The sequence below is a fragment of the Anolis carolinensis genome, chromosome 4, assembly GCF_035594765.1.
Source record: "Anolis carolinensis isolate JA03-04 chromosome 4, rAnoCar3.1.pri, whole genome shotgun sequence".
Taxonomy (NCBI): domain Eukaryota; kingdom Metazoa; phylum Chordata; class Lepidosauria; order Squamata; family Dactyloidae; genus Anolis; species Anolis carolinensis.
The window spans coordinates 88,393,746-88,419,961 of NC_085844.1; positions in this window are offsets into that span (position 1 = coordinate 88,393,746).

A 26,216-nucleotide genomic window follows, 5' to 3' on the forward strand; every position below is an offset into this window, starting at 1 on the left:
ATGTTGTGATGGGCAACAATGAAGAAAAGTGTATGATTTACATAAACTGAAAAATGCTTCTTTATTCATGTATGGTGGTCAATATTTAGGATATTTTATCAAGTGTTCAACTAATGTGGGCTCTCTGTGACCTGATTTCAAAAAGTAGAAGTACATTAATAGAACTTTTCTCTATGTTCTGCAGTAGATAGGCCCACTTACACTGTAACATTCAAGGAGTGATGTTGGACAAAATGTCATAGTTGGGCATTCAATACATCCTAGCAGATGCTTTATTCCTCTGTTGGTAAGAAATGTGGTAATATAGGGCAAAATAAAAAAAAAGCAGATGCCCTTTGCTTTCCAACAAATTAAATGGACTCCTGTATAGTCTTCCAAAGTCCAGAGAGCAACCTACTGAACAAAACAGGCATTGACTTAGACTTTTAAGACCATACAGCATTTCTGATTACCCTTTCTTTTCAGTTAATACTCCTGGGTCACCAGTGCATAAAACAAATGAAAAATAAAATAACTTTATGTTAAATATTCCATAGTTGAATTCACAGATGTAAAGGATCTTTTGACTTATTAAGATATAATCTTGTCTATTTGTTAAAGCATTTTTATATCAGCCATCTTGAAATGACCTATATCTTGAAAGCTGAGATTGTTATTTGTAATTTATAATAAATAAAGCACATGACATAGTGGGATAATCCAGAGGTCAAGGGAGTAGGGGTGTACGATTTTTTATTAGTCATCATAAGTCATATCAAATTTATTACATTCATAATTACTACGTGTGGCCCATGCCAAAAAAAATTAAGAATCGAAACTTACCCAATATTTTTTGCTTGAATTTTGTAAATCTTGGAAGCCTCTTAAATTCAGTTTCCTTTTCAGTGCAAGGAAGCAAAGCAAAGTCAAAAAGACTGCCTTTCTTCTTTAAATTAATGACCTCTCACCATTAGGAGAGGGAAGCAGTAGGGAGAAAGCAGAGTTTGCTGGGAAAGAGACTGAAAAAGCACAGAATTCTGGGAAAAATAGTTTGCAAAGGCAAGGAGCCCTATGCCAGAGAATCCAAAAGGTCCTGCCCTAAACTACATTTCCCAAAATTCTGCTCAGCATCAGAAAGCCCCAATCAGGACAGGGGAGAGATTTGTCCCTCAGTAGTAGAAGCCAGCCAGAGTTCCAACAACTTGTTGAATCTGCAAAGAGGAGGACCGACTGCAACTTCTAGTAAGTAAATCTCTGTACTGGGCTGGAAATAAATCCCTAATGGAAGTTTTATTGGTTAATATGAGAGACATTCAGTGAGATAGCTGTTGCTTTTTAAAAAAACGTTTTTGTTAAAACTTTGAAAAATTTCCTAAAATCAGTAGATGTATGAATATTTCTGAAAGGTGGGCGAATTATCCCGTTATCTTGTGTCATTGTATAGAAAATTCAAGGAGATAGCTCATGTAGTTTGTTTAAAAATGTTGTTTATAAAAATTTTGAAAATTCCCCAAAACTCCATGGATAAGTGAAACATTTTGAAACTTGATGGGCTAACAGTGGTGAATGTATTCTACCATTGTAGCAAGATTTACCCAAATAGATTAGGGAAAGAGGAGCCCTTGAAGTTTCCCCAATTGCACAATTATTATAATGAAAAAATATTGAAATTTCGTTAATCTCTTTATAATAACAAAATTTTCATTAACAACACTTTAGAAATACTTTAGAAATGAGCTGCCAGCACACCCTAATTTGAAGAATAAATTAAAATAGAATTGAATTAAAAGGTTTCCCAGAGGACTGATAGTTTTTATTCTCTGCTTAGTAAAACTTTATTAGACTTAGGATTTCATCAGATGGTTTTCCTCTTCTGTTTCTACACACTTCAAAGATGGACTACCATGAAGCCCATCAAATGATACAGGACTGCTTTATGAGACTCCATCTCCATAGCATGTAGAAGTGGGAGGATTAGAAATCTGGTCAGGAATTGACTCCATCTTCTGCCTATGCATAGAAATGCCTAAAAATAGGTATTTTTTTCCTTGGGAAGTAGTGGATTTCTCAGTTTTTTGAAGTGCCTCTCCATGATTCTTCTGGTGTCATTAGTATTGTCATTAGTGGTTTAAAGACAGTGCACTCTTCTCCTCAAGAGGAGGAATTCAAGGAGTAGGAGGGAAGATCCCATTGAAAGGAGGATTTAAAGGTGAGCTAGTCTCCTAAAGAGAAGGGATTTAAACAGAAGGAGGGAGCATTACTTTGAAAGGAGTGTTTAAAAGTACACTGATCCCCTCAAGATGAGGGATTCAAAGCAGGAAAAGACCCACTGAAATGAGTGTTTAAAAGTGTATTGTTTTCCTGAAGAGGAGGGATTCAAAGAGAAGGAGGGAAGGTTCCATTAAAAAGAGGGTATAACAGTGTGCTGGTTTCTTCAAGAGGAGGGATTCAAAGAAAGGGCACTTTTTAAAACAGTACTGGTCTACTTGACATGGGAGGAGACATCGCCAGCCTGTGTAATGGGAAATTACGTGAATGGTTGAGCTAGAAATGGGAGAGGCAATCCTGTGTGATCGGGGTGAATAAATACTTCATCTTCTTTAAAGACAGAAGACCGCAAAACACCACACAATGATCCCACCTTGTGGAACGAGGCCCATAGTGAGATTTACTAAATTACTAAGACCTGGCAAATCCAAATCTAAATAAGCAAAGCATAAAGGCAGTTTCCATTATTATTGTTCCAGAAATTCATACAAGACAGATTTTGGACAGTTTTTATATTTCATATTCGGGGTTCTTTAAGTTTGTTTCTTGCCACTCACAAGTTTGCTTCACATCTGGATGACTACATTTTCTTTTATTCTTGATTTCCTTTTATTGCCATATAAGAAACTGGGACACAGTAGCAGCTGTCATCCCTCCCTGGGTTTAGCTGTATGAGGAAAGCATCCAGAGGAGGGCAACTAAAATAATCAAAGGTCTGGAGAACAAGCCCTAGGAGGAGCGGCTTAAAGAACTAGGCATGTTTAGCCTGCGGAAGAGAAGGCTAAGAGGAGACATGATAGCCATGTACAAATACATGAAGGGAAGTCATAGGGAGGAGGGAGCAAGCTTGTTTTCTGCTGCCCTGCAGACTAGGACCGGAACAACAGCTTCAAACTACAGGAAAGGAGATTCCACCTGAACATTAGGAAGAACTTCCTGACTGTGAGGGCTGTTCGACAGTGGACCTCTCTCCCCCGGGCTGTGATGGAGGCTCCTTCTTTGGAGGCTTTTAAGCAGAGGCTGGATGGCCATCTGTGGGGGGTCCTTTGAATGCGATTTCCTGCTTCTTGGCAGGGGGTTGGACTAGATGGCCCATGAGGTCTCTTCCAACTCTACTATTCTATGATTCTATGATTCTATATAAGAAACTGGGACACAGTAGCAGCTGTCATCCCTCCCTGGGTAATAGCTGTATGAGGAGTGTGTCCAGTAAAAATAAGGGCAAATGAAGAAGAAGCTGTTTTGTTTATGTATCTGTTTATCAGAGACCTGTGCTGGAAGTTAAACAGATTTTTAACTGGAGTTGTATGGCTCAGGCTCCTTCCACACAACTAAGTAAAATCCACATTGAACTGCATTTTATTCCAGTTCAAAGCAGATATTGTGGATTATCTGCCTTGATATTCTGGGTTATATAGCTGTGTGGAAGGAATCTAGTAATAAAAAAATTGGAGGCCTATCAGCCCTGTTCAGGCATTTTCTAAGCATATTTTGAACATGTTTATTCAACATTCAAAGAAAAAAATACACTGGTCCCATCCCCACCATCATTTGAATCACCTCTACCAATAAAGAGGCACTATGGTGTAGTCATTTGCATGTTCAACTATTACTCTGAGGGCCTGTCCACCCAGCCATATAACCCAGAATATCAAGGAAGAAAATGCCATAATATCTGCTTTGAACTGGGCTAACTGAGTCCACACTGCCATATATTCCAGTTCAAAGCAGATAATGTGGGATTTTATTCAAAGGTGTGGAAGTGGCCTGGAAGACAGGACTCGATTCCCTACTTTTCCATATTTAACCATGATTGCACTTTTTGAGTTTCAGAAGAAGGCAATGGCAAACCACGTCTGAACAAATCTTGCCAAGAAACCCCCATTTATGGTTTACTCTAGGTCACCATAAATCAGAAAGAACTTCATCTTAGAGGCACATACCAACTATTAATAAAGGGCAACAATCTAAAAAGAAGATCCTTTGTTATCTGTAGAGGCTGCCTACATGATTTAGAATCTTCATTTCCTAAAATTGCACAGAGAACCTTCACAAATATTGGAAGGTTCTCAGTTCAGAATTTTCCACCATTATGTAAAAGGTGATACAAAAGATGTCAGAGGTGCCAGTACCAAGAGACCTCCCTTCCTGAGTATTTCTTGAATGCACCCAAAGAATTCCAACTAGAGAAATAGACCAATAAAAATCAGCTACAATGGGCTTTGTGTTTCAAACAGGAGAGGACAAACATAAGAAGAAACATGAATGTTTGAACAGAGAACAGAGAGAAAGATCACTTTCAATTAACCACTAGTTTTAGAGTGGGATAAAATACAATACTTAACACATCATGGGTAGCCTCAATCTCTATGTTGTAAAATCTTAAATTATTCTCCAGAATAATGCCAGATGGTACAAGGGACTTCAATGTGAGTTTTATAGAAGTTTCACTAAGTGCATATACAACATCTTGTGAAATATATCTTTATTTATTTATTCTTAAAGCCATTTAAAAACCTCTTTAAAGATGAAGCTCTCCAAGTTGGTTTATGTACTAAAATAAACAATTCTGAACACTAAATATCATAAAATCAGAAACGACAAAAAATAAGGAGTCTAAAATGCAATTAAGGGGAAAAGAACCAACAATGATATATACAGCCTGAAAGCTTTTCTGAAGCCTACAAAGACAAAGCTTGATGATTTCTCAACAGATTTTCATTCCTGGGATGTGAAGCTGTTACCGAGAGTCCTTCTGCTTTGTACTTTCATACTGCTGTGGACATACTATTGCCAGCAGATCGCTATTTCTACAGTTATGAGTACTAGACATTTAATGGCTCTCATATTCAGTGCTGGTTTAAATGCCTGCAGAATGCAGACAGTCCTTCTGATGTCCAAATGACTCATTTCTGATGAGCTTCACAAATTTCTTGAAGCCTTCTGTTAAACAAATGTAGATACATCTGCTGTTGATAAGCTAAAATGATTCTGTGCAATTTCATTGCCATGTTGGACATCTTGAAGCCAATAAGCTAAAAGGAAAGAATGCGATAAAGAACTGATGTTCAGTGTTTGCTAGGATGGGAATTCTGTCACAGACACAATCTAGTAGCAAGGTAATGCCAGTTGGGCTAAAAGTATAATTCTTTACCTTTACCCTGCAGTGAACTGTTCCTAGCTTTGATAATGTATAACCCTGTCACTCGTGGGCCTTGCTATAGGGGAAAAGGAGAGGCATTGTTATCAAGCATTTGTACTACACAGCTCCTGAATTTCTTTATGCTCTATACCAGGGGTTCCCAAACTAAGGCCCGGGGGCCGGATGCGGCCCTCCAAGGTCATTTACCTGGCCCCCACCCTCATTTATAATATAATATTTTTATATCAGTTTTAATAATATAATATATTGTATATACATATAATATTGATAATAATATTATGTTATACAATATAATACTAAGAATAATACCATATAATAATATTAATTATATGTTATATATTACATATTATATAATAGTATAGTGGTATAGTTCAATATAGTAATATATAATGCTAATAATGTGTTATGCTAATAATATAATATATTGTATATACATATAATATTGATAATCTTATACAATATAATACTTATAGTAATACCATATAATAATATTAATTATATGTTATATATTACATATTATATAATAGCATAGTGGTATAGTTCAATATAGTAATATATAATGCTAATATTGTGCTATGCTAATAATATAATATATTGTATGTACATACAGCTGCTCTGAGTCCCCTTCAGGGTGAGGAGGGTGGGATATAAATGTAGTAAATAAATGTAGTAAATAAATAATTATAGACTTAGGCTCGGCCAAAGTCTGAAATGACTTGAAGGCACGCAACAACAACAACAACAATCCTAATTCACTTGACTATCTCATTGGCCAGTAGCAGGCCCACACTTTCCATTGAAATCCTGATAGGTTTATGTTGGTTAAAATTGTTTTCATTTTTAAATATTGTATTGTACTTTCATTGTTGTTGTTTTGCACTACAAATAAGACATGTGCAGTATGCATAGGAATTTGTTTGGTTTTTTTCAAATGATAATTCGGCCCCTCAACAGTCTGAAGGATTGTGGACCGGCCCTCGGCTTCAAAAGTTTGGGGACCCCTGCTCTAGGGTCTGAGACAGGGGTCCCCAAACTAAGGCCCGGGGGCCGGATGTGGCCCATCAAAGCCATTTGTCCGGCCCCCACAGCACAAGAGGGTTGGGCTAAATGACCCAAGGGTTCTCTTCTTCTCTTACAACCATTATTATTATTATTATTATTATTATTATTATTATTATTATTAACATTGAGGCTGAGTGGCCATCTGTCAGGGGTGCTTTGCTTGTGCCTTTTGGTGCACAAAGGCAGAAGAGAGTTGGACTAAATGGCCCAAGGGGTCTCTTCCAACCCTCTTTATTGTGATTATTATTATTATTAACATTGAGGCTGGGTGGCCATCTGTCAGGGGTGCTTTGCTTGTGCTTTTGTTGCACAAAAGCAGAAGGGGATTGGACTAAAAGGCCCAAGGGGTCTCTTCCAACCCTCTTTATTATTATTATTATTATTATTATTATTATTATTATTATTATTAACATTGGGGCTGGGTGGCCATCTGTCAGGGGTTCTTTGCTTGTGCTTTTGGTGAACAAAAGCAGAAGGGGATTGGACTCAATGGCCCAAATGGTCTCTTCCAACCCTCTTTTTAAATTATTTATTTATTTATTATGGCTCTGTGGCCAACTTTAGTCCGGCCCTCCAACAGTCTGAAGGATCGTGAACTGGCCCCCTGTTTAAAAAGTTTGGGGACCCCTGCTCTATACATTCAAACATCTCATTAATCATTGCTCATTTTACAAGAGTGCAAGTTAAAGAAAATACTCTTCTCCTACAAACACTTGATATATGTAGTAAATACACAGTATCTATAGTGGATACATTCCAAGACCTGAAACCATGGATAATTCTATGGTTTGGCTATAAAGTCAGACTCCACACTTGTGGATTTGACTTTGGTGGATTTGATAATTATTTGCAGATTTGATTAAAATGTTCTCTCTCTAATCTGTAAGTTCTCCCAGCAGAAACTGTCCGCAGAATCATTCTGGAAAACATAGCAATTCTTAGAAAAATATTTTTTCAAGTAAATAAAAATAGCACATTTTTATTTCACTGGTTTTCCACTTTTATGTGGATCCTCTGACTCTAACCCAAGTGAATGTGGAAAGTTAATTGTACTTGGGTCAGTAGCATACCATGGAATCACACTGGAAGATGTAGGGCAGTTCTAACAGCCACATAATGCCGACTGGAATCAGCATTCAGAATCCAACTTCTGCTCTACATTGGGGCCCAATAGGAACACCCTGAGTCAACTTGGCAGCGGGGGGGTGTCTCTACTGGGCGAAGTGAAGGGGCAAGCCTCCTTTTCCCTTTAGGTTTTTCCAAAAGTGAAAAATGAAGGAATTGCTCTTTTAACAATTCCTCCTAAGTGATCTATGTCAGAGCGTGGTTCGGATAAACACACATGCAGCAGAAGACCCATGTAGAAGCACTGGTACCAGTAACGAGGCTGGAGACTTCAGCTATCTATAAACAGGTTTACTTACGAACGGAAAACTCTCACAAGACGATATACATACAGACAGAGTGCAGAGAGCAGATAACCAGAGAGAGAAAATACAGGAAGCAGAAGGCTATATATAAACACCTCTGCTGTATGATGCAATACTCAGTTAACTCTTTACACACTTGCATAGTGGACAGCAGACAGTGCATGATGCAATCCCCAGCTCACATTGCATCACTATGACTCAATTACATTTAAACAAAACTCTATATACAATCATTCCCACTTCAACAATCTAGAGGTTACTCATATATGAAATGTAATTGAGAGGGAAAGGGAAATTAGAATGCACTCTTGTAAAATTTAGAAGGAGAGGCAAGCAGAATGAAATCCACATTTCTCACCTCTATGTTTCCCCAATTCCAGCAAAACAAGAACACAAATCATATCTGTAGCCTTTCCCAAATAGAAAGCAAAGGTGTGATATAAAAAGCATCAGTTTGGCTCTATAGTGAGAGACATGAATCTAGCTCTATCCCACTTTAATTTTTGCTGTGTTATTTCCTCCATTGCATTTCTGATTTTACTGTAATAATTTTGAATTTTTCTGCAATCCCACCACATATGAGAGAATCAACCTCACTATAGAGGCAAAGGAAGATGACTATAAATGAACAGAAATCCTACAATATATGATAGATGCAATACAGGCTACAATAGTCTGAGCATGAAGAGACAACACAAGATGGGATTTGGAAATTTGGTGGTCTTATCTCACAGAATACATAATAAATGATTTTATTAATCAAAAGGGAACCCCCGATGGTGTAGTGGACTAAAGCCTCATGACTTGAAGGTTGAGTTGCTGACCTGAAAGCTGACAGGTTCGAATCCCACCCGGGGAGAGCACGGATAAGCTCCCTCTATCAGCTCCAGCTCCATGCGGGAACATGAGAGATGCCTCCCACAAGGATGGTAAAAACATCAAAACATCCGGGCGTCCCCTGGGCAACGTCCTTGCAGACGGCCAATTCTCTCACTCAAGCAACTCAAGTTGCTCCTGACACACACAAAAAATAATCAAAGGCAAAACAAGTATATTAATAGTTATACAAAACAAGATTGGCATAGAAAATGATCTATTCAAATTGACAAAACATATGGAGATGATAGATCTGGGATTTTGAACCAGGCTTTCTACATGGTCAAATCTATGCAATGATGTCCTTCGGAATCGCTGTTCCAGGATGGAGGTGGGAATTGGGATGGGGGGGGGGAGGCATGAGAAACAGGTAATAAACATCCAATGAATATATAAAGCATCAATTAAGGAAAAGTGATTTTTGGAACAATGTCTTGTAAGACTTGTATGGCAAAAGCTTGTTAATTGAATGGATTCATCAATAAAATTTTTAAAAAACACATCAGCTTAGGATTCTAAGAAAAGCGACAGTTTCATTGAAGTCTACCTCTCATTGTTCCAATGCAGATTGCCTTGCTGAGGTCTGCTATTAGCCATGGATTGGACAAATCCACTGGAGCTCCAGCTTCTTGTCCAACAGTAGGCATGAGAGGTGAAAATGGTTAGCTGTTTCTCTCCAAAGCAGTCTGCCTACTTTCACTGATTTTTGTGTGTGCATAAAAAATAATAAAAAGTCAGTCTTTCCTTAAGGGAAAAATGCATTACATCTAATGTGGCCCAGTGTGAACAACACTCATCCAGCTCTCTAAACATGCAAAATTATGGAAAGCTAGAAGGTCACTTTAGTTCTCCAGGAGTCCTTGGAAGGCTATATATATTCTCCCATTACCCCTCACAAAAAAATTAAAACAAAAAACATAAACAAACTAGTTTTCTTCAAATAATCCCAAAATTGGGTGAGAGGGTATTTTTGCTATGTTTTTAGGACCCCAGAAAACACTTCTTGGATACCATATTTTAGAATGTTAACTACATGTATCCTGTTAGTGGCAGCATTAGGGTTTTTTTTTTTTTTAGGTACAGTAACTAACAACAGTTTTAAAACAGTTTAGTGGCACCATTTTCTTTTTTACAGCTACAATAACCTAACAACAGTTTTTTAAAGCCAGCTGACTGTTTTGTGACCACCCAAAGGAAATAGATTTTTTAATACTCTCTCTTGCTTCAAGGAATTCAGGAAAATGATTTCCTCACCACACTTTCACAGCATTTGCTGATGATCTGTAAGCTTATCACTCCTGCTCTGCATGTGTTGGATTAAATTAACAGTTAGAATAATAGTTTAAAACCATAAATAATCAATACCTGTTTTAGTCTTCGTAATTTTATTTGGTTCACTAGGCTGGCATAAATAATCCTGCTTTTCATTACATTCCAGCCAGTTCCTCTGAATCCATTTTGATCTTTATAACAAATAAACTGGCTGTAGGTCTTACTAATGCTGGTAGATGAAATTTCTCCAGCACAAAGACTAAGCTTCACTTTTATATTAGTGCACTATTTTCATGGAAACCTTATGCTGTCTAAACTTTTTTTTTAAAGGTTGGCTAAGACATCTCAGAGCTGGCAACGTAATGACTTCTGCTTGAGGCTAGATTAATTGTGGGTACGAATGGGTTGGAATCAAACTTTTCCTAATGATCCTGTGTTCAAGGGAAGCAAACATAACTTGTTAACAATACATAATTAAACATCATTAAGTGGAGCATTTGACAGCAAAGTCCTCTCCTTCAATCAATTTATTCACTTGGCTGGATTTAATCTTCTTCCACTTCCCATTCTTTCAGCTCCAGTTAATTAATGCATGGCACACTGTGTTCTCGCAACCTGGGAGCTGTCAAACTAAGTTGTTTACTATTGTTCATGCAGAGCATTTGCCTTTAAGGGGAAGAGGACTTGAGGACAACCTAATATTCCTTCTTCTGCCTAGAATACAGATGAACCAGGCAAAAGCCTCCATGCAGACAGACTACACCCACTTCATTTCACAGGAAAATGCTTGCTGCTTATTTGATACCAATAAAACAGAGATTGGCATATTTGTTGGAATCAGTATCTTTCAATTTTCACACAGACATTTTAATACTTTTTTCTGTTCACATATAATATGGATAGAAATCACGTAAACCTCCAAAAGCTACTGTTGTGCAACTTCCTGTATTCCTCACTTTTGGATGTGTTAACGTTTGGGTGGGGATGATTCTCAGGGCCCATCCACACAGTACATTTATCCCATGAGCTCTTGATTCAAAATGGTGGGTGGCCAAATGATGTCTCCTGAAAATTGGAGGAATCGCTAGAAAGCATTAAAACATGAGATTTTCAATTGGAGAAATATCCCAGTTCTGGCTCGAAAATGTGGATATTCAAATCTCTGTATGTTCCTACACTCAGAAAATATGGTATTTTTTAATGTTGGTTTGTTCCTAGGTTATACATGTCAGTTCCTGATTGGATGTATCCTAAAAACATAACAACAGTTAACTAGAGGGCGAAAACTTTATCCTGGTAAGATAAATCTGCCACACATTGAATGATGTTTCTGGCACAGAAAAAAAAGGTTTTGCCATTTAATCAATTTTAACCATATTTTTATGATAAAAGCAACGAGGAACAGACATGTATAACCCTGGAACATCTCCCACTGTTCCTAGGCACAAGTAAATGAACAAACCTGTCTGGACAGATGGCCATGCAGCCTCTGAATAATAATAATGATGAAGAAGTTCTGTTCCTGGTTTGAAATTGTCAATTCCTGTTTAGTTGTGTAGTCCTGACTTTGAAAGTAGTAGTCCTGCTCCACAAACAATGTCTGTGTGTCATAAACACCATTAAATGTGTGAAGGACGAAGTTTCTCTTGCCAGGACAAAGTTTTCGCCCTCTAGTTAACTTTCACCATTTTTTCAGGATAAAAGCAATGAGGAACAAATATATATGACTCAGGAAAAAAAACTCGTATGAATGATGTGCATATTCACATCTGTGCATTTAAAGGTTTTCTATAAAAAAAATGCCAACATTTCCAACAGAGCCCACAGTGGCCATTTTGCAGGCTTCAAAATCCCATAACAAAGCAGCAAGTCTGGACTTTGCAGGCAGAAATCCTGGGACCAACAGATCTGTGTGTGGACCCGCACTCAAGTCCCAGGTTTTTGGTTTTTTTGCTCCTCATGGAAAACCCACAATTTGGTGCTGTCTGGAAGCACCCTCCCTTCTGATATATATTGGAGCATATGTGTGTTATTATATGGGAAGTGTGTAAGTATCTATTCATGTCTTCATCTACGTAGATAAATGTGCTGTTAGGCATGGAAATAATACTTTAAAATAGTTGAAAAAATTGTTTTTGAGTCCTAGATCAGGAAGGGGAAGGAAGGGGGGGGGGGAATCTGCTTGGAACTAGTATTGGTTGTTTTGCACAATATTTTTTGCCCAGAAAACATTTTTTTTTTCCGCACAGGAAATAGTATTTTTGTGTAGAAATATTTTCTGTTCAGAAAATCATGTGATTTACTATTTATTTAGCACAGCATTCAAATGTAGCAAATGATTAGTATAGAGAACAACTGTGCTGTGGAGAAAATGGCTTTTTCTCCACAGGAAATATTTCCGTGTTCACAGCTCTCAAAACATTAGAAATACATTTATTGCCTCTTCCTCCAATGTGATATATGCTATCTTATGCCAGCGATGTTCCTCTATATTCTACATTTTACAAACAGGACAGTCTTTACATAAGAACATTGATAGACACAGATCTGACATTAGGAATGGCAATACCCCCAAACAAGTAGCAGAATATTACACCCTTCCTAGACACACAATAAGTGATTTACAGGCTGTGATCCTTGAAGAAGAAAAGACTATTGAAAAGTGAAACTGCTAAATTATATTACCTTAGGTAAAGGTAAAGGTTTCCCCTGACGTTAAGTCCAGTTATGTCTGACTCTGGGGGTTGGTGCACATCTCCATTTCTAAGCTGAAGAGCCAGTGTTGTCCGTAGACACCTCCAAGGTCATGTGGCCGGCATGACTGCATGGAGTGCCGTTACCTTCCCGCCGGAGCGGTACCTATTGATCTACTCACATTGGCATGTTTTCGAACTGCTAGGTTGGCAGAAGCTAGAGCTAACAGCAGGCACTCACTCCGCTCCCGGGATTTGAACCTGCAACATTTTGGTCTGCAAGTTCAGCAGCTCAGTGCTTTAACAGACTTTGCCATCGGGGCTCCCATACATATATAAAAAACAATCTTCTGAGAGAGTTTCGAATCTTGGAAAAGTTACCTATGGCAAGTAGATTTCTGGCTTCTACACATCAACACTATTTGACCACTGAAAAGATCTGAAAGACCTAAGTCACCATACAGAACTCTTTGACAATTTAGATAGAGGATTTTGTTTTGCATTTTTCTAGATTTTTGTACATTCCCACAACCATGCAATTAGGCTTTATACCTGAGGCTTTATTGTCACTCTGTACTCCATTTGGAGAAATGGATTTATATCCTCAAACGATTAAAAAAACAAATCAGTCTTACAGGTGCTGCCACATTTCTTCTCTTTTTTTTCCCCTTCTTTCTCCACCTTCCTTCCACTTTTTATTAAATACGTAAATCCCTTTTTGTTGTAATGATTGTGCAGTGGGAATGGTGAAAGATGTGCACTTAAAGCTGTTAAAAGCACTTTAAAGGACATATTTTGCATTGAAAAGCATAGCAAATAAGGAAAAATCTCCAGATAGGCCTGCAGAAAAGAAACAACCAAGAAAAAATGCTTTAATTGAGCTGCTGTTCATCAATTATTAGAGGTGCTAAGAGTATTTGTTGGTTATTGGACACACCTGAAATGAAATATCATCTAGAATTAAACCTGAGGCATATCTGTTATGACAAAACATCTGTAGATGTTTGAAGAAATCTCAAAAGAGCTTTGAAGAGATTACCAAAACATTTCAGGCAGAAGGACATATGGATATCTCCAGTTGCTGCTAAATGTCACCATATTGAAAGTCTGAAGCAAATTTGAACAGTTCAGCTCTGACAAAATGTAAGCCAATGAAAATAACAGTTTTTATAGACTGATAATTATTTCTCAGGATGGTTTCCATATCTCTATTTTTTGAGATGATAATGTTCCTTGAGTGCTAGGGTTAATATATTACTAATAATATCTGAATGCTTGTTACTGTACCCCTAATACCTGATTAATTTGTATGCTATTGTCTAAAGGAGAGCCAAAAGTTGACTATTCCCTTCAGACTTCAAAATTGTGTGGTGATATTGAATTACATTTATGTATATTTTTCAAAAGTATGCAATTTTAGTTGTGCCCTGTTAAAACTGTACACATAATTTTGCACATGCTTTCCTCTCCCAAATGCACCACAACTCTTGTAAATGTATATATGTTCAAGTTATAGTGCAAGTCTGAGTTTTGAGATATATATATATATATATAACTAGCTGTGCCCGGCCACGCGTTGCTGTGACATTGTCTGGTGGTGTTGGTGAGAAATTGTTGAGGTAGTGGTGGTATCGAATGTCTGTTGTATGGTTGTCTTTATGTTTAGTATGCACACTGAAGTGGATTATATGGCAGTGTGGAGTCAAGATAATCCAGTTCAAAGCAGATAATATAAGATTCTAAATGGGTTATATAGATGTGGAAGGGCCTTGAGTCTACACTGCCATATAATCCAGTGCAAATTAGATAATCTGTGGAAGAGGCCTAAGTGAGGCCTAACTGTGCCTGTCTGGGCTGAGTAGGTTGCTAGGAGACCAAGTGGGCGGAGCTTAGCCTTCTAACTGGCAGCAATTGGATGAAAACTATTATTCCTCTCCCTCTAATTAGGACTTTATTTTTCTTTTCTTTTTGTTGTATCAACCTAGAGCCGTGAATGATGGGTTGTGTTGTTAAATTTCAAGGTTGGGGGGCCTGTAGTTTTGTTGTTTTGTTGGTCGCCATGATGCCATCACTCTTTTATATATATAGATGTATTTTTGCATGGAAATACAGATCAAAATAATTTTGTTCCATTCTTTACTCAGACTATGTTCAAATGCTACCAATTTCTGTGAAATACTAAAGTGTGTGCTGTCATTAATAGCCTGTATAGAAGATCTTATATTGAACAGTGATCTTCTTTGTTTATAAATGGACAAATAGCAATATGCAAATACAGATATTCAAAAATCTGAAAATAAAATTGAAATCCCAAACGCTTTTGGTCCAAAGCATTTTGGATAAGAAATACTCAACCTGTATTTTGTAGAAATACACTGCTTTCTGCACAAAATGTCATCGGGTTGCACAAAGCCAGCTTGTTTACACACAAAAAATGCAAAAGTGTAAAAAGGTCCCCAAATGCCAAAAGTCATGAAAAGAATGCAACACCTCTTGGTAATATTTCTCAGTAGGAAGAATCCAAGTTTCCACTGCCTTCACCTCCTTCTCCTCCGCTTCCAGGGACCACCCCTTTACTCCACCTTGCCAGGGCCCATAGCTCTCCACTATTTGTGAATGAAAGAGCAGTTCCAACATTTTTCAAAATAAATAGAGCCAATGCGTTCTGCTGATGAGACCATGTGCCTCATTTTTGCAGCAAGAAGAGTTCAAGCAGGAGGCACAGCTTTCCATTAAAGCATTTCAAGGAGGCTTCCCACTGGGAAGGAAGACCTATTCTCTGGGCTTCCTTTTAAAAGCCCTCTCTTTTCTCTTGATTTGCTTTTGTACTGCAGACCTGGTCTGCATTTCTCCCCCTCACGCCTTTATGCTTCAAGTTTAATGCTTCCTTAAAGCTGTTTCTACTTTCTACTCTAATAATAATAATAATAATAATAATAATAATAATAATAATAATAATAAGTTTATTTATATCCTGCCTCCATCTCCCCCGAAGGGGACTCGGGGCGGCTTACAGCAAAATTAAAATACAAGCAATGATAAAATATAAAACATCAAAGGACAAAAACAAAACCAATAATAAAATATACACAATAGGTGAAAAAAACACAACACAGAATTAAAACATCAGATTAAAAACAATGAGGTTGCAATAGTGGATAAGCAAGGTGCACATTATGAGTAACAAATTCGTAAATAGATAAAGTGCATTAGAATCATTTAAGGTCACATTAGGTAGGGAGGGGTCCTGAATAATATCAAGCAATCAGGAATCAGGGGAAGAGCGACCAGTGCAAAAGGTCGAGGAGCATAATAATTGTGATGGAGAAAGGTGATCTCTAGAGAAGAGGCACTAAATACACTGAAGCCAGGATGCAACTGGGATGCCAGATGGGGAGGAGGAGCCGTGATTTAGCTGCCACATATTTCTGTTGCGGACAGGAAAACATGATAGCTGGACCCTTGCTGTTACGACCACACAGTAGAGCTCAAGAAACCAGTTTGGCCAAAGTAAAACAGATCTGTGCATAAGTCTACTAATTAGCTTTTGAAATAAGAGCTCCATGCACCCCCCCTTCTCCTCCTCTTCCTCTTCTCTGGTGAGGTGGCACAAAGGGAGCAGAGGAGGAGGAGGCAGCAGCAGTGTCTTGGAACAGGCAAGGAGGCCGGAATGCATTTCTGCTGCCTCTTGTGCACACACACACACCTGACCGCCATCTTTTTACCTTCTTTCTGTCCTTTCCACCTTTCTTTCCCCTTCTTTTCTTTCTTTTATCCCCTTCTTTATCTCTCCTTTCCAGCCTTCCCTCTCTCTTCCTTTTCTGTCATCCCATCCACCCTTCTATCATCTTGTCATCCATCTCTTTTTCTTCCTTTTTTCTTTCCTTCCTATCTCTTTCCTATCCTCTTTCCATCCCTCTTTTCCTCTTGTTTTTCTTCTTCCCTTATTGCCCTTTTTTCTGTGTCAGGAGCAACCTGAGTCGCTTCTGGTGTGAGAGAATTGGCCGTCTGCAAGGACGTTGCCCAGGGGACGCCTGGATGTTTTTGATGTTTTTACCATCCATGTGGGAGGCTTCTCCCCGGGTGGGATTCGAACCTGGCAGCTTTCAGGTCAGCAACCCAACCTTCAAGTCACAAGGCTTTACCCTTCTATGCCACCGGGGACTCCTCCCTTATTGCCTTCTTTCCTTCTCATCCTTTTTCTTTTTCTCTTTCATACTTTTCTTCCTTCCTCTTTTTTCCATTCCTCTTTTCTTTCCTTTTCTCTTTCCCTCTTTCTTTTTTCTTCCCATTTTTCCTTCCTTCCTTCCTTCCTTCCCTCCTTCCCATGTTTCCTTTTCTTTTCCCCTTCCTGTTTTCTTACCTTCTTTCTATCATCTATACATCTTCTCCTTTCTTCCTTCTCATTGTCCTTTTTTCTTTTCCTCCCATATTTCCATCATCCATTTCTCCTCTGTCTTCTTTTCCTTCCCATCTTTTCATCAAGGCTTATCTGCTTCTCTGGTGTTATTTTCCATTGCTGGAAGATTTGATGACCTAACACTTTTTTATTTTTAAAGACAGAATTCTAAGTACACAACAACTGTAATGCACACCTTTTTGGAACAAATTACAAAGAGTGTGCTTTTTGCCTCTGCACATTATAGTTGCCAGCAAATACTCTCCTTCTTTTTGGTTTCAGGGTTTTGAAAATTGGGGTGTGCATTAGATCCAATGGCACACTAGATTCAAGCAAATACGTTATACATGTTAATTCTGTGAAGGAGTCCTCACATGTACAGGATCATGCTTATATTTCATGTAAAGTGGCCTACTGAAATAGAGGCCCATAATAACCCTATTTTTTTCTTTTGTCATGAAACCACTCCACCCCCTTAGATGTTAATGCAGGTCCTCATGGCATTCACTGATATTCTTATATTCTTCCTCTTATATTCTATTGTGGGTCCATACTAGAGTCTCACCTTCTATGTTGGAAATCTAAAACTGGGCCACCACAGTTGCATCAGTGGCTATCATACAACAGGAAAAATAGGAGGTAGGTGTTAGAATTATCTGGTGTGTTTCTTCTTTTTCTTTTCCATTGAAGAATGAAATAAGTCTATTGCTTCGGGAATGATAAATCTATCCTTAGTTTTATGACTGCTTCCCCTGCAGCTATTCTGGGTGCTATGGAATCTGGCAGGTGTTGACAGAGGATGTAAGAAGTAGTCATAAAAATGAGAGTGTATTTGCCAATCCCCGTAGTAACAGATTCACTGGCCAAGGTTTTTCGTCTGCTCTGTTTCTTTCTCAGTTACAGACTGATATACACATGCTTGACTCATTTCCTCCCACATACCTCTTATGCTTATAGGAGAACTGGAAGAAAAACAGAAATGTCATACATGAATTTGAAAAACAGAAATTGGCTTGGGTTTTGGAAGTAATAGCATATGAATCTGAAATAAAATGTATATGCCTTGTGAAGGAAAAGGAAACCAGATTTTTATTTTCCAAGCAAAAGGAAAAGAAGTGCTCCTTTGCATTGATACAAAGTGACATCTATGAGCTTATGAAATTTCAGATATCAAATGGGGACAGATACATGTTGACTTCCACAGATGAATGCATTAGGTGCATCACTATATACCTATGGTGGTGGGATTGAAGAAATTACAGGAATATGTAGCCACAGTGAATAACAAAGTGTTCATTTTTTCAGCTGACAGAGGCAATGGAAGAATGTTCCTGCTGCATACTTGAGCACTGAAGCACTGAATGTGAGTTCACAGTTTGATACAGCCTAGGAACAAATACAATGGCAGAGATAAAAATTAAACTCAAGTGAAATGCCAATGTCTTTTCTACTGTACTAAGGATAATCCAATTAGTATTAAAGAGATCTCAACAGTTAGCTAGCGACAGTAAGCTAGCTAACTGTTAAACAGTTTGCCAGGCAAAGCTAAGAATGAAGCCCCATAAGGACTGTGGAATTGATTCAAGCTAAGTATGGAACACGTGGTTATAATATTTGTTTAAATCCTACCTTTGGAACCCAAAGTGACTTGCAACAGTAAAAAGAAAAATAAGACACATCTACACTTACCACTTAAGTCAACATGTGTGCAGATAAATCTCCTCAGTGGCTAAATGCTGCACAGGGCTTATCCAGATTAACCCAGAGCAAGGTCACATTAATGTGGGGCTGATTGACTAACTGAGACACATTATGACATAAGTCAGTACAGAACCACCCATGGACAAAATGTGTGTCAAATACAAAAGTTAAAGATATAATTAAAGTATCCATAAATTAAAACTAGTTAAGAAAATATAATTGTTAATATTAATAGCACAAATTAAAATACAGCAGCACAATTTTGCAAGGCCCTGTCCCCTTCAGCAGTCAGTCTTCAAAGGCCTGTTGAAATGATAATAAAAGATTATAGGGAAAGTGCCAGTCAAGTCTCTCTTGGAAGGAAACACCAACAAGGAACTCTCTTATTTATCTATGAAAATGGTAGGACAGGGAGAGGGCCAACCAGTGTCTTCTATTCAAGCTAGATTCTGGCAGTGATTTGAAATGCTACAGCACTTTCTACATTTCTCTCTGCAGGAGAGATGACATGATGTAAGTGTAATTTCCACCTGCTGCCACTAATAGAATGCATTGCCTTTGTGGTTCCCAGTTCTATGCATCTGCCTTCTTGCAGAATTCTGTCCTTGATAGGGATTCAGCACTTTCTGCAAGCAAGTACCATCCACTTCATCTATAGCAGTTGTGGGGTCTGACATAATCTTCTCTTTGTGGCCCATCACTTTGGGAAGATTCAAGTGCAATAATCTGTCTTGTTGTTCAAGGAAATGGAGGAGGGGGTTGCGTGCTATTAACGGGTACCGCAAAATGCATGATTCCGTTCATTGCAAGCTTAAAAAAGTTCATCTTAAGAGTGTCCAGTTACAAAATTTACATTTTTATGCCATGAAAGGGATCAACTTGAACAACAGATATTGGTGAAAAATGTCCAGAGGTGTAAAGGATGAAGAAACCAGCTGAGATGGATATAATCACATATTGAATGGTACAGAAAACTATGGGTTTTTTTTAAAAAAAATCCTCATATAGTCACTGCTTCTCAGAAATTGCTGGTGCACATGTACAAATACTTTGTATGTATGTTGAGTGTGAAGTGTCAATAACCATAAATAGTATGTTGCAACTTTGAGGGAGGGCTTGAAGAATGCAATATTTATACTCTGTAATTATACTCTGTGCAAAGGTACATTACACCATCCTCAGGGATTCTGAAAATGCAGGCTGGGTTGTCCAGTGTCAGACTTTATCTCTTCAGTGCAGTCTATAGTTAAACTACAATCTTTGGTTATAAAGAGTACTTGCTTCATTTTATTTATTATTATTTGCGTATTTATTTACAACTCTTTTATCCCGCCTTTCTTAACCCCAGAGGCGAATCAAGGCATCTTCACAACATAGGCAAGGCCTTTAAAAACATAGTACAATAAAAATGGACTGCACCATTAAAACAATTAAAGCATTTGAATCCATACAATAAATTAAAATCACGTGATCCATAGGCGTAGTCTGGGGCCGTTACATAGGTCAATTACACATCTTTCGTATGAAATTATTGCACTAGATCAGTGATTCCCAAAGTGGGCGCTACTGCCCCCTGGTGGGCACTACAGCAATTCAGGGGAGCAGTGATGGTCACAGGTACATATATCTTTCTGTTTAATTGCTATTAAATTTTTTAAAAAAATCCAGGGTGCCGAGTAATATTTTTTCTGGAAAGGGGGCGGTAAACCAAATAAATTTGGGAACCACTGCACTAGATTTTCAAAGGCTTGGTCAAAGAGACACATCATCACTTTTTTGCAGAAAGACAGAAAGGAGGGAGCTGATCTAATCTCTCTAGGGAGAGAGTTCCATAGCTGAGGGGCAACCAACGAGAAGGCTCTGTCTCTCATCTCTGCCAATCACGCCTATGAAGAAGGTGGAGCCGAGAGCAGGGAATCTCCAGATGATCTTAAACTCCGAGATGGTGCACAGGGGGAGATATGTTCAGACAAGTAAGCTGGGCCAGAATCATTTAGAGCTTCATAGACTAAAGCCAGTGAAGCTGATGCAACAGGGGGGCTGTATGCTCCCTATATGCATCTCTGGCAATCAATCTGGCTGCCACTCATTGGACCAGTTGCAGCTTCCGAACAGTAACCCCACATAGAGCGCATTACAGTAATCTATTTGAAATGTAACCAGAGCGTGGACTTCCATGGCCAAATCAGACTTCTCAAGGTATGGGTCCAACTGGCGCACAAGTCTTAATTGTGCGAAAGTTCCCCTGGCCACCACCGAAACCTGGGATTCTAGGCTCAGCGATGAGTCCAGATGAACTCCCAAGCTGCGAATCTGTGTCTTGAGTGGGAGTGTAACCCCGTCCAACACAGGCTGTAACCCTATGCCCTGTTCGGCCTTGTGACTGACCAGGAGTACCTCTGTCTTGTCTGGATTCAGTTTCAATTTGTTCTCTCTCATCCAGACCAACACAGCAGTGAAGCACAGGTTCAGGACCTGAACAGCCTCCTTAGTAGCAAGTGGAAAGAAATGATAGAGTAGAACGTCATCTGCGTACAGATGACATCAAACTCCAAAATTTGGAGATTATCTCTCCAAATGGCTTCATGTAGATGTTAAACAACATGGGAGACAGTATTGAACCCTGAGGGACCACACAAGACAAAGGTTGTGAAGCTGAGCAGGTGTCTCCCAACAACACCTTCTGTGAGCGATCCTCGAGGAAGGACCAGAGCCACTGCTGTCCAGTGTTGTCCTTCAAGAACAGCCTTAACACACTGTGGTAAGTAAATGAAAACTGCTTTACTTCAGCAAACATAAAGTATAGCACGTTCAATGGAATAATGCAAAAAACAAAAAAACAAAAACAAAACAAAACAAGGAAGTCATGGGGCAAACACAGTCTCTTGGTAAACTCCCAAATCAAACAGTGGTCTTACTTCAGACAAAGAAACAGCAATAAATCCAGACTTGAAAGCAGGCACAAGGAGAGTGAAGTGAAGGCATTAGAGTCAGTTTGTTACCAGCAAGAGCTGGCTGCACCTGCTTCTGCTTTTATAGCTCTGAGACCCCTCACAGCTGCTAGGGCAGTTCCTAATTACTCAGCTGCATTTCTGGCAGCTAATCTAGCTGAACGACGTCTCTGCTCTGTTTCCTTTCACCTCTCCTGGAATGAGGGTACTTGCAAAGCTTCCTCCTCCGATTCTAACTCACCCTCAGATTCATGAACACTTTCCTGCTCCCTTTCCTCTTCTGAAGAAGAGGAATCTCTAACAACTGCAAAACAGTACCTCCAAGGTCTATTCCCACAACACGCTCCAGAAGGATACCGTGGTCTACAATATTGAAGGCTGCTGAGAGGTCCAGCAGGACCAACAGGGATACACTACCCCTGTCCAGTTCCCGGCGTAGATCATCCTCTAAGGTGACCAAGGCTGTTTCAGTTCCATGTCCCGGCCTAAAGCCAGACCGTGCCAGGTCCAGATAATCAGTATTTACCAAGAATGCCTAGAGTTGCGAGGCCAACAAACATTCCAAGACCTCACCTAAAAGGGGGAGATTGGAAATTGGCCAATAGCTGACAAATTGAGTGGGGTCCAGGGATGGTTTTTTCAACAGCACTTTTATAACAGCTTGTTTTAAGCTGGCTGGAATGTTACCTTCCCGAAGGGAGGCATTAACCACAGTCTTCACCAACTCTGCCAAACCCCCTCTAGCTTCCTTTTTAAGCCAGGATGGGCAAGGGTCTAGGGTGCATGTGGTAGCCCTCACTTCTTCAAGCAACTTGTCCACATTCTTGAGCTGTACCAATTGAAAAGAATCCAGCAAAACTGGACAAGCAGGTGCTCGTGTTACATCCTCAGAGACTTCTGTTAATATGGTGTCAAAGCCAGAATGGATCAGAGTGACTTTGTCCGCAAACAACTGAACAAATGCTTTGCAGTGAGCTGTTGAGATTTCAGGATCCCCTCTTGGGAGACGGGATTTAACAAACCTCTGATAACTCGAAACAGCTCAGCTGGACAGTTCTTAGCAGACACAATATTAGCCACAAAGAAAGATTTCTTTGCAGCATCTATTGCCATGGCAATGCCCTTAGATAGGAACACAGTCATGTTCGGTCTGATTTGCTACACTTCAAACATCACATGCACTTGTATGTCCCTCTTCTATCACTTCATCACTGCCAGCTCCTCGTTGAACCAAGGAGCTGTCAGGAATCCATCTGGATCCATAAGCCTCATAGGGCAGACCATTTTAATAGGACCTCCACCCTTTCAGAGGTTTGAGGGCGCAGTAAGCCTAAACCTAATCAGGTGATGGTCGGTCCATGGCAACGGAGAGATGGTCAGCTCCTCCACACCACCACCTTCTTCCCATTCCTGGCAGAAAACCAAGTCAAGTGTATGCCCCGCTTTGTGGGTAGGACCAGATACTAATTGGGACAGCCCCATGGTTGCCATAGTGGCTATGATGTCCTGAGCAACTCCTGATAGGATGATCTCGGCATGGACATTGAAGTCCCCCAGCACAATGAGCCATTGGGACTTCAAGACCATGCTCAAGGCCACTCTCGCTAGCTCAGGCAGGGAGACTGTAGTGCAGGGGGGTGGTAAGTACACTAGCAGAATCCCTAATCTGTCTCAGTCACCTACCCTCAAGTGGGCACATCCAAACAAGGTTGACCTCGGGATGGGGCACCTGGTCAGGGAAATGGAATCCCTATAGACCACTGTGACATCACCTCCCTGCCCTCCAGATCTTGGCTGGTGCTATATGGCATAACCTGGTGGGCAAAGCTGGGTGAGATTACCCCCCCCCCCAGCCTAGTCCAACTAGGTCTCTGTTATGCACGCCAGATCTGCATCCTCATCCAGGATTAAGTCCTGAATAATAGCTATTTTTCCATTTACAGATCTGGCGTTCAACGGCACCATCTTTAATCTAGGGCGGGGGTCCCCAGACATTTTAAACGGGGCCAGTTCACAGTCCCTCAGACCATTGGAGGGCCGGACTATAGTTTTTTTTTAACATAATATGAACAAATTCCTATGCACACTGCACATACCATATTTTGAAGTAAAAAAACAAAATGGGAACAAATAAAGCCTCAATGTTAATAATAATCATAATCACAATAAAAATAATAAAGAGGGTTGAAAGAAACCCCTTGGGCCATTTAGTCCAACCCCGTTATGCCTTTGTGCACCATAAGCACAAGCAAAGCCCCCTGACAGATGGCCACCCAGCCTCAATGATGTTAATAATAATAATAATAATAATAATAATAATAATAATAATAATAATAATACATCACTCAGTCCTAAAAACTTGGAAAGTGTTCGACTTGTGATTTTGTGATACGAAATCCAGCATATAGATCTTGTTTGCTGTGATATACTGTGTCCTTCTGTCAATAATAATAATAATAATAATAATAATAATAATAATAATAAAGAGGGTTGGAAGAGACCCCTTGGGCCATTTAGTCCAACCCCCTTCTGCCTTTGTGCACCAAAAGCACTAGCAAAGCACCCCTTAATAATTAATTATTAATTAAAATAAACAAGAAAAGCTTTGGAAGGCGTGCACCAGGTGAGGGAGGAGGCAGGAAAGGCGTGCACCTTTCCCTCTTCCCTTGCGCTGCATGCACCTTCCTCAATGGAGGTGAAAAGAGCCACCGCCGCAGGGGCCAGATAAATGGCTTTGATGGGCCAAATGTGGCACCCGGGCCTTAGTTTGGGGACCCCTGATTTAGGGAGACCACCAAAAATTGAGTATGCTCCAACTGGAGTTAAACATTTAAAAAATCTCACCAGTTTCATTGAGAGATTTACACCTTTACCTTTTGCCCTGAAACTGATGAAGCATAAAAATGCTCTGGGACTGCATTATGTCTGTAGGCCATGTCCTGAATTTGGTCATACTGAATTTTCGCTTTTCCATCGTCACATAGTAACAGACTGCTTTGTTTAAGTGGAAGCTATACTCAGATAAAAAGGAGTCACTGTTTTTAAATTTCCTTTTGATGTAAATATTCATACATGTGTCTGTTGAATATATTGTGTTGCATGGAAACTGGTGGAGATGGTTAAATAAATGCAAATTAAAGAGCAATACCTTTGTTTGCATATACAGTTGTAGACATGTATACAAAACATGCACTTCTGCATATTAGTGAGTTTTATTTCTGTGTTTTCTAGAACGTTGTGTATTATTTTGCATATTATTTTCCACCTCAATTCCAATAGCATGAAAAAAATGTCAAAAAGAGAGCTCCATGGATGACAGAACAGAAAATAGCATCTGACATGTGGAGTAAATATGTTCGATTCATACTTCACTAGTGATGCTCGGCATTTAGATAGATGTTTAGAGAGAGAGAGAGAGTTCAATTCCAGTTCATTTCAATTGGACCAAAAAGTTTAACATAATGATGTTTTAAAAAGTGTTGCACATAACGAAAGAATATTCTTTCTCCTTAAGAACATTTTGCAGTATCTCACTTTACTTAGCACCCTCCCAAGCTCTCATTTTGCTTAGCATCTTTGTGTTTAATTGTACTAATCATTACTAATTTTTTTCTAATTTTGCATCATGGATTTACCTCCATTTAGATTATATGCTTTTGATAGAATTTCTAGAACCACATATTTCCAATTGCTTTTAATAGCAATCCCCCGCCACCCAGGAGTAAGATTTTGCAATATGCTTCTGAAGCCACATGGCAATCTACATGAGCTTGTTTATTCATATGGCAATAACCCAAACAGGTTTTATTGTCAGCTGCTGCATAACATTCAGATGTAGTGGCTCTGCAAATTTCCTTTTTGTGTGCAGAATGGAAATGTGTATTGCCGAAAGATCATGACTCACTGGAAGTAGTAATTATGTTCCTTCTGACACGTTAGCATTAAAAATGTGCTCTGCTCACTAAATGTACATAATTTTCATTTTCTCCCTCATTGTTGGGAATAGAATCTTTCAGTACATGCAAAGAATGTGATGAAATCACTTGCCTGCCGAATTTGCAGATGCTGAGAAAATTTGTAAGACTTCTGCTTTTCCATTGACCAGAGTACATTTATACAGATAACAACTACTGCATTCAAGCTACAAATCTGAAAGAACCCATTCCATTTATTATTGCTTTTCTTCATATCATTGCATTGCAGTACATCAGCTTGTAGAATTATGTGACACAATATACACATTTCTGCACCTCGTCGGAAATTTTTGCAGATGCATTAAGAAAGGTCATTGGGAAGAAGAAAAATCCATGCTTAGCTTGATTTATTGGCTTTACAGTACCTGCTCCACTCAGGTTATTTTCAGAACATAATACTTCTAAATCTCTTTCTATTCCATTCTTGTTATAACTTCAGTAAGCTGTA